The sequence below is a fragment of the Pholcus phalangioides genome, unplaced genomic scaffold, assembly GCF_987345545.1.
Source record: "Pholcus phalangioides strain wild (caught in Gottingen) unplaced genomic scaffold, Ppha-v1.0 ptg000004l_1, whole genome shotgun sequence".
Classification (NCBI taxonomy): Eukaryota; Metazoa; Arthropoda; class Arachnida; order Araneae; family Pholcidae; genus Pholcus; species Pholcus phalangioides.
The window spans coordinates 20,646,074-20,655,631 of NW_028301597.1; the positions used below are offsets into that span (position 1 = coordinate 20,646,074).

Below are 9,558 nucleotides of genomic sequence, written 5' to 3' on the forward strand. Positions count from 1 at the left end.
AAGTCTCGGAAAAAGAAATTTGAATCTGGTCAACTGAAAGGAAACTGATCAATAACTGATGGAAAGGGTTTTTTTTCTCTCGCCATACGTTTGCCTTCAGTACAGGAAAGTCATTGCAAAAGTAGCGCCATCATATATGGATCACTGCGAATACTACAGACTCATTACGACATTACGTACGACGACGTTTGTCAACAGGGGGGGAGAACACCTTCTAGCTCCTACATATTCTTGAAGCCGATAGCGATAACATATAGAAAAAAAAAATGAATTTAATTGAACCTTAGCTTCAGAATGCGCAAAAAAATGTTCGAGGGGGAAAAAGTTAATAACGTTATCTGAAGTCCCGACAAGGGCGCGGTAGCCCAGGTCGATAAGATGCTCACCTAAAGTACCAAAGGATGTTTAGAGGTGTCGCGAGTTCGATATCCGGTTCGTCCTTGTCAGAAAACTTTCCTGGCATAGGGGTGCAACAAAAAACGGCGACATGACCGCAGGATAAAATTGCGACCGCAGGGAGTCCCACACCGAGGGGTTACTACTAAACCAGACAAGCACCTCGTCCATATTCCTCTGCGGAACTTCTAACGAATTGGTACATGGTGGAATGTGTGTGTATGTATAGTGAACTGGATATGCGGCCACAAAACATCACTTTCCCCGAGGACCCATGATGTTGAGACGACCTAATATGTAACCCCCACAAGAAGGAAGCTCACTGAGAACACTAGCCCAGAGCGATATGTCGGGAAGGTAGATTTATTGTGCGAGTCCATTGGATCGTCCATTGCATTTCACAGAGGCATATTTTTCCCATACAATTCGGCTCTTGGGAGGGATGATCACCTTCTGGATACGTGACTGATCCAGGATTCCATAAATCTATTTTTCTAGCGCACCAACCCCTCGATGAGTATAAAAAACAAACCTGCCGTTCGGAATCGGCAATAAATTGTAGGTCTCGGTCAAGAGAGAGTTAGCCCTCGTGTGCAGAAAATGACAGTGGTGCGACAAAAATGATCAAATGAAGTCCCTACAACACAAATACGGGATTATCCCATAGAAGACAAGCCATATGGTCATCCCACGTATTCTTTTCTAATTAAAAAAATAACCTTTAACTTCATTTTAAAAACTCGGGATTTTCGCAACTTCATTAGTAGGCCTACTTTATACAGGGTGTCCTGTAAGTCCTGATTCAGCCTTTATCTCATCAACCGTTCGACGCTCAGATTTTTGTATTTATATATCTCAGTGATATATAATCAATTAAAAATGGTAAAAAAACGCTATCTACACTGCAGCCTCAAAGCAACGTTTGATGGGATAAACGGGTAGTTGGGACACTTGCAGGACATCCTGTATAGTTTTAGAATTGATTCTTATATCCAGGTTCAAAATGCATAATTTCAACTAAGAAGAGTGCAATTATTATTAATATATTCTACCCTTTAACTCCGATACTTGCTATCTCATACGTCAGTATATATTTGCTTTCATAATCAATTTTAAGAACAGTACGACAAAGAAAAAAGCACAACGTCACGTAACAATGGAAATAGTGTTGTTATTTTTGATAACCTTCAAAATATGTTTAAACATTTGCGTTATGTTTTCACATGTATATTTTTCTCTTCCAGACAATAATTGTTTGGCCTCTTCGATGATCTCCTGATCGCGGATTTCTGGTAATCCTCGGATTATTCTCGTCTACTCCCAAGCAATATCTCCCAACGAAGACATGCATCAGACGTATCATCAGATGGGCCCCAAGATGACGACAAGCAGCACCAAGGTGGAGATTGATCAGATCAACGATCGTGCCGGCTTCCAGTGACCATCAATCTTCAAGGCATTCGAACCTCCGAAGACGTGACTAAAGTTAAGACTGTCAGTGTTTGGGCTCATGTAAGATCTGCATGAAGGGCTACCAACTTCGGGGCCCGCGCCGGATGTAACCAAAAACCTCGGACGTCCGATCCAGATCAACGACAGATCTAAGTGTTAAGACTGTCAGTGTTTGGACCGAACGCCAGCAGCCTGGTGTGTTAAGACTGTCAGTGTTTGGTCTCCCCACTGCAAGCCAATCCATCGTGCAGCGATGTATCGATTGCATCGAATGGATAGTTTACTTACAGTGTTTGAACCAAACGCCAACATCCTCAGACTCTTTGGAAAGTCGGCGTCTGGTTCAGAGTGGAAACCAATTTCTGGCAATCTCAATACGCGGACCCACAAAGGGAAGCCCACCAAACACGCGGACCGATTCTAGATCGATGCGCGAGTAAAAATTTTATTGTGATCGAGAATCGGTTCGCGGGACATTAGCGCAAGCACAAACAGCCTTCCACGTCCAAAAACGGAACAGGCGTCCATTGGCATCATCGGCTTGGACTTCACGATAAACTGAAATGAAAGACATAAAATACCCATCAATGAGTGTGACAGACAACATATCAATAAAACGAGTTTTCCACGAACGTTAACTGGGGGAGACAACTGATAGGGTCCAAGTACCCTAATGCTGAAAAGTTAAGCAACAAAATCAAAAATGCGTATAAATGCAAATTTTTTTAGTTCATTTTTTGTTGGAGTTTACACACATCATCACAAGCAAAGGACACTCTCTGGTGAAATTACAAGGAAATAGAAAATCAAAAATCGAATAACTGGCATAGAAAAGAACAATCATATGTATACAGTCAAACCTCGTTAGTGCGTCACCCGGTTAACACGTCACTCCACTTACCGAGTCGCTTTTCGGAAGTCCTAATTGTCCTCAGTCAGGAACTAGCACAGCTATGGCTTACTCCGTTTAACAAGTCACTCCGCTTACCAAGTCATATTTTTGCTCTCCCAAGAGTGACTCATTAACGAGGTTTGACTGTATTGGGATACAATACGTTCAATGGAGAAGGTCGGCCAATATCGGACATGACCACCTATACTGGATAAACAGGCTCGACAAGGTCGATCCACCAATGGCGTTTTGCGGTATTAGGGTCCATTAAGCCGGTGCTTCCCAAAGTGGGAGATAGAATTTTCCAGGGGGTGGTAGACGATGTGGATTTAGTATAGAATCCTATGGGTTGACTTGAGTTGGGGGGGGGGGGGGCGATGAGAAACAAAAAAAAATCATTACACGTTCACTTGTCTCTCAACATGTATATTTGTTTATTTATTTACAGTTATCACATTGTATGCATCTTAATTTCAAATACCTATAACCAGATGTCCCGATTGATTTTTGAGCAGTCAGTCCCAAGAGAATATAAACACTAACAAAATAATAAATAAAGCAAAATACATATCTACAATGCAACACAGACCAGATTTCTGTTTGACTATCAAGTTTAGTTTTGACGTTAATACCAATCACAAATGTCACGTGATTTCTGTTGATTGTGTATGTGTATCCAATTAATCCCTGCAACTAGTTAATCGATTATACACTGACTCGATTAGTTGATTTGAGTCACAAAATTAAGCTTATATTATCTGTCAGTGAAACAGGCGAGATTTGGCAATTCATCAAAGTTGATAAATGTACCGTATATACTCGTGTATAAGCCGAGTTTTTTTGTGGAAAAATTCGTTCCCCAAGTGGGGGGGGGGGGGGGTTCGGCTTATACTCGGGTCAGTTTTTGATGAGAAAATATCGACCCCCGCAATCAGTAGTCATTTTTGTAGCAGTGTTCGAGAAACCGGCATTATTGGCAGGGGATATGTTCAAACCCCACAGAACCGATAATTTAAAAGCCGAGGCAAAGAAATCGAAAATATCATTGGCTTTGATACCAGGTGGGCTAAGGTCAATTGTACAGCCTTTAGATGTGGGCATCAACAAGCCTCTCAAAGACTATTTGAGAAATTTGTGGATCGAATGGGTGAGTTCCGGTGATAAAAAAACTACAAAAAGTAGTTCCCTGAAGAAACCTGCCATTGGCCTAGTATGCCAATGGGTACGTGAGGCGTGGAATTCCGTTTCCGCCAAAATTATCATCCGATCCTTCAAAAAGTGTGTATCAGCAATGCGATGGACGGAACTGAAGATAATGTCCTCTTTGAAAGATGAAGATAAAAACGAAGATGCCGCACCCCCATGATGATCTGATGGGTTACCATGAGCTTGGAGACTCAGAAGTTTGAATCATTTTTGTATTGTAAATTTCCGCAAGCTATTCATTTTCCATGAAAATATAAGAATTTTTTTTCTCTAAAATGCAAGAGGTCGGCTTATACGCGGGTTTTCAATTTATTACGGTTTTGGTGGTCCTGAAGTGGGGGGGGGGTCGGCTTATGCACGAGTATATACGGTAATCTAGTCCTTAATGTCACAGACTAAAGTATTCCCTTAGAGGAGATATGGAAGATACTCCTATGGGGCCATTCAAGTATTACGTAAGCAGATTTTAAGCCATTTTTGACCCCCCCCCTTGTCAGCGAAACACTGACCCCCCTCCCCCACTTGTCAGCAAAATTTCGTCAGCAGCTTAGAATATTTCATATCTTCAAAAAGGGTGGTTGATGACGTAAGCAACCTTCAAATCTGACGTAATACTTGAATGACTCCTATACGGCCTCTCTAAGGATATTCCCGAATTTTTTCATGTAATTTTGACCATCCCGATTTTTCTGTAAAAATGTCCCCCTTTTTTTCAGCAAAGTTTACTTGAATTTTTAATATTTAAAGGATTGAAATTATTTTCAAAACTCACAAATTATACTATGATAATTATGACTGCGAATATAAAAATACTTGTCATGTTGAACGTGTTCTTTCATAGAATTCATTTCAACCCATTGCAATTTGCAGTAGTGAGTGCTTCCTTTTTCGCCATTGGGCATTTTTCAGTGATTCTAGCAATAGTTAGCAAGTTTGCTAGTATCCTTCAGTATCATTTTTGGCGATAATTAGCGATGTCCCGTACTTTCCCATAATTGGAATCCCATAAATACTTGAATTTCCGTGATTTCTAGGATGACCATACGTCCCGGACTTCCCAGGACAGTCCAGATTTTTCACTTATTTTCAATGAAGCCAACTCAACTTTTTAGTCTTCAAATCAATAATTAAAATTACCTTTCCAACTCAAAAATTACATTATGATAATTACAACTACGAACAAGAATATTCATCTCACATATTTGTCGTTTTTTTTTTGTTAATTCACTGCAATTTGAAGTGGCGCTTCATGTCCCGCGACTGGTAACTTTTCTGCGATTTTAGCACGAGTTAGCGACTTTGCTTACTTTTGGTATCATTTTTGGCGATAATTGGTGATGTTCCGTATTTCGAAGATCAATTTATCGTATATTTCTCGAGCAAATATGGTCAACTCAGTAATTTCCATCTATTTTTCTCGAGGGAATATCAAAAATGAGAACTATCCTAGGGTGGCCATACGTCCCGTATTTCCCGGGACAGTCCCGGTGTTTTCTGTTTTTTTTTTTTTGGCCGTCCTGACTTTTTAGCAAAAGTGTCCCGGTTCAAAACAAGAAATATAAATGACAGTACAGAAATCCACTCAAATCCAATCTCAAACTATATCAGTATGCAATTGTGAAGAAATAGGTAGAGTGTTCAATTATGAACACAATTATGAACAGGAATAGTTATACAAGATAACCTAAAATGGAACATACATAGTGAAAAAATGATAAAAAAAAAAACAGCAAACAACAATGTATTCAGGAATCATTTGTAAACTTATAAATACATAGTTGATAATAACTTCTTGAAAGATATCTTCTATGCGTGGGTTTATTCAAATATAAATTACGGAATATGTGTCTGGGGAGGAGCATATTATGAAAACATACGCAATCTAGACAATCTTTACAATAATGTAAGAGAATTAATAGTTCCAATAGAAAACAAAAACATACAGTGCAACATATTGACACTGAGACAGAACTATATGTACAGAATTTATAAATTTATCATCAAAAACGAAGAATGGTTAGTAAAACATGAAAATAGAACCTCGAATAGATATAAAAATATCTATGAAGTGCCTAAAAGTAACAAAACATCATTTCAAAAAAGTTTTTGTTACACCGCGCCAAAAATAATGAACTTCATCTACTCTAGTAATTACACAAATAGTAATAAAAGTGCAGATTACAATGTCTTTATTATGATCAAAAACATAGATATTAATCCAGTACTTTGAAATAAATTATTGCACCAATGCATATTAATTATCAGAACCCGGATTATATGCAAATGCATATGCTTTTGCATATTTTGGCCTTTTTTAGCATTAATGCATAAAGTCAAGGAATTTTCAGTATAAGTGCATATTTTTGAAGTTTTATTTAACATTTAAGATCACTAATTTTTCTTATAATTTTTCAAATAAATATTGTTCATACAAATAATATTGTTCAAATAAATATTTTCATAATATCGACTTTTTTCCCGCAGGTGAAATTTGTGAATTAATACACATTTATAAAGTATTTTACGAATATTTGCCGTTTTATTGTAAGGCTATTTCTAGAGTCAAAGTATTGAATTTTTTTTAGAAATGTCGAAATTTTTTGTTACTGGTAATTTCGTTATTGAGCAGCTACAACAAACTCAAAATTAAAAAATGCCTGAATAAAAAATATGTAGAAGTTATTTGCATATGTAGTATATATATATATATATATATATATGAGGGAATATTTTTTTTTATAAATGAATACATATGCACTACGAAATAGATAAACAGATGCATTTTAAAAACACATCTTTTTTTTGCATAATTTTTTTAATGCATATTTTGGCATTTTAACTGCACATTTTGTACTTTGTGCACATTTTGCATTTAAAGTGCTCATTTTTGCATTTTAAGTGCACATTTTGCATTTTAAGTGCACATTTTGCATTTTAAGTGCACATTTTGCATTTAAAGTGCTTATTTTTGCATTTTAAGTGCACATTTTGCATTTTAAGTGCTTATTTTTGCATTTTAAGTGCACATTTTGCATTTTAAGTGCTTATTTTTGCATTTTAAGTGCACATTTTGTATTTTAAGTGCATATTTTTGCATTTTCAGTGCATATTTTTGCATTTTTCAGTGCATATTTTTAGAGCATATTTTGCCACTTTTTTAGTGCATATAATCCGGGCTCTATTAATTATATACTAAAATACACCTACTGAAGAAAAGAGCTGTTGCTGAGGGAGAAAAGTTTGTAATAAAAATCATATAGGCCTGCTGGAAGGACTTCATAGTCCCTTGGGGCTACATAGGGTATGTATTATATGCGTGTTCGTTTTGTGTCGTGTAACATATGTTTGTATTTGTATATTGTATTATATATTTGTGTATTGTAATTTGCTGTTTGTTCGTTTTAATTTAAAAAAAAAATATTAATCCTTATTTCGCTGAACATTTTAACTCGAGAAAAATACTGGAAATTGAGATCTCAAGTACGGTAAAATACAGGATATTACTAATTGCCAGTATAAATGACGCCAAAAGTGAACAAAGTTGCCGATTATTGCTGAAATCACTGAAAAATTGCCAATGGAGGGTATTAAATAACTACTGCAAATTGCTGTGAATTGAAATGAATTTAACATCAAAGTGATTTATCATGAAAAGAAGTGTGAGAAGAATGTTCTTATTTACAGTCATAGGAAAAATAATTCCAATCCTTAATTTCATTGAAAAATAAAAATTATAGTTGGCTTCGTTGCAAATATGTGGAAAAAAACGGGACGATTTCACAAAAATGTCGGGATGGCCAAAATTACGTGAAAATACGGGACGTATGGCCTCGTCATCACGCATTGAAAAGTAATCCTATGACATCAAATCGGTATAAATTTATGAAATTCAAAACAGTTTCATTTTATACATACCTCAGTGAAAAAATCGTTCCCTCACTTGCGCAAACACGTGCACCAACGCCAACTGTAATCACTTCTCGCAACGTTATCCGCAGTTTCACAAAAAGCTTTATTTGTGGAAAATAAAACTGTTCTCCACTTTTATATTCGGAACCGCGCCGTTTCGCAACTGCCAACCAACCACATGGAGACGCGCGTCGTGAACGTGTCCACATTCAAAACTAAAACTCTTATCTAATCGCGCACTCACTCCAATAGTTTTACTTTGAGTTTGGTGTGACGTAACAACCCGCACAGATTGCGACCGTTGATCTATCTATCAATAAACACGATAAAAAACGTTCAACCGTCATTTCCAAATATACGTTATTTTCTCGAACAGAAGAAATTTTTTGAAATGATGAAAAGAAGAAATTCATTCTTTTTTTCTTCATTAATTTTTTCTTTTTTTTTGCCTTTCTTCTTTCTTCATTAACGAAAGAAGAAAGAGGTTAAGAAAAAAAAGTGTTTTTCTTGGTAGATTGACCTCAAATTGAAAATCATATCACTGGGCTGTTGTCCTTGATATATTCTTTTCTATTTTTAAACGCACTGATACCTCGGCTTACGAATTTTTCCCTCTAACGAAGATTTTTTTCGCCTCGGATAACGAATTCGGATCCCGGCTTATGACGTTTTTCAGAAAAACCGTCATAAATAAACGTTGTGAGTGGGAAAACTGTTTACAGTGGAATCTTAATGAGAATTACTTAGATTCGAGAGCACGAAAATACGTCGTACTAAGCAGGGATGGACTGTATATATATTTTTATAACGAACATTTTCATTCACATGAATGCACGCGACAATTTAAAACAACCACGTCGTGATCTGAATTTTAGCGCGAATCATCATCAGAATTATTGTTACCAGAGAACTATTAACTCACGTCGGGGCGAATCTAGAGATCGCTTTTGGGAGGTTGATTTTACAGATCGTTATGAATATGGTGCATTTTATCCCGCATTTTCCGGAGACCACGCAGTCCCCATTTTTTTTTCCTCCGTTCCAATTTTCCCGTTTTTTAGTCGAAGATTTCTTGAATTTTTTATTTAATCAAAAATGTTGATGCGTGCAGGTAATTTTCAACTGATTGATTGAATGTGATATTATCATATACAAGTTATGGAAATTTTCATGAATTATCGCCTTATTGCTTATTTCGCTTGGGGGGGGGGGGGGAGTGATCCTGGTGAATAATCCCTCCCCCATAGATCCGCGCCTCGCTCCAACTCGAAATGTTTTTTCCAGATGCACCTACACTTCTCTCTCTCTGAAATTCTTTGAACCATTTCATGTAAAAAGAAAAATTCATCAAATAGCAAATTCCTTGAATAAAAAAAGATCTTCAGTATCTCTCATCTTCCTATAGAACGTAAGAATTTGGCTGCATAATATGCACTGATCTATCACTAAAACACCCTCTCACTAGAACGTTTCTTTCAGTTATAAGACGATTTTTTATGCTCCCCGTCAAACAATATAGGATAATAATGCTATGAACTTAGACGCCTCTCTAACTTAACTTATGCGTCCCTTGTCCTTCTTCTCTTGCACCGACGCATAAGTGTGAGACCACTGTAATAACACATAATTAAATGTAAATTAACATAAACATTAACGCAAACTTTGAAAGAAAAAAATTAAATTTGGACATAATGGAAGAAACA

The 9,558-nt window shown here is 36.8% G+C and overlaps 1 long non-coding RNA gene across 1 annotated transcript; it reads right to left on the reverse strand.

The window, feature by feature from the left end:
- Window positions 1-1,547: 1,547 nt before the first annotated feature.
- Window positions 1,548-7,966, reverse strand: LOC149086734 (uncharacterized). The gene is made up of 2 exons (XR_016192565.1): window positions 7,862-7,966; window positions 1,548-2,406 (listed from the first exon to the last, which is right to left on the reverse strand). It is a non-coding gene; the product is annotated as an uncharacterized LOC149086734 (long non-coding RNA).
- Between the last annotated feature and the right edge of the window lie 1,592 nt (window positions 7,967-9,558).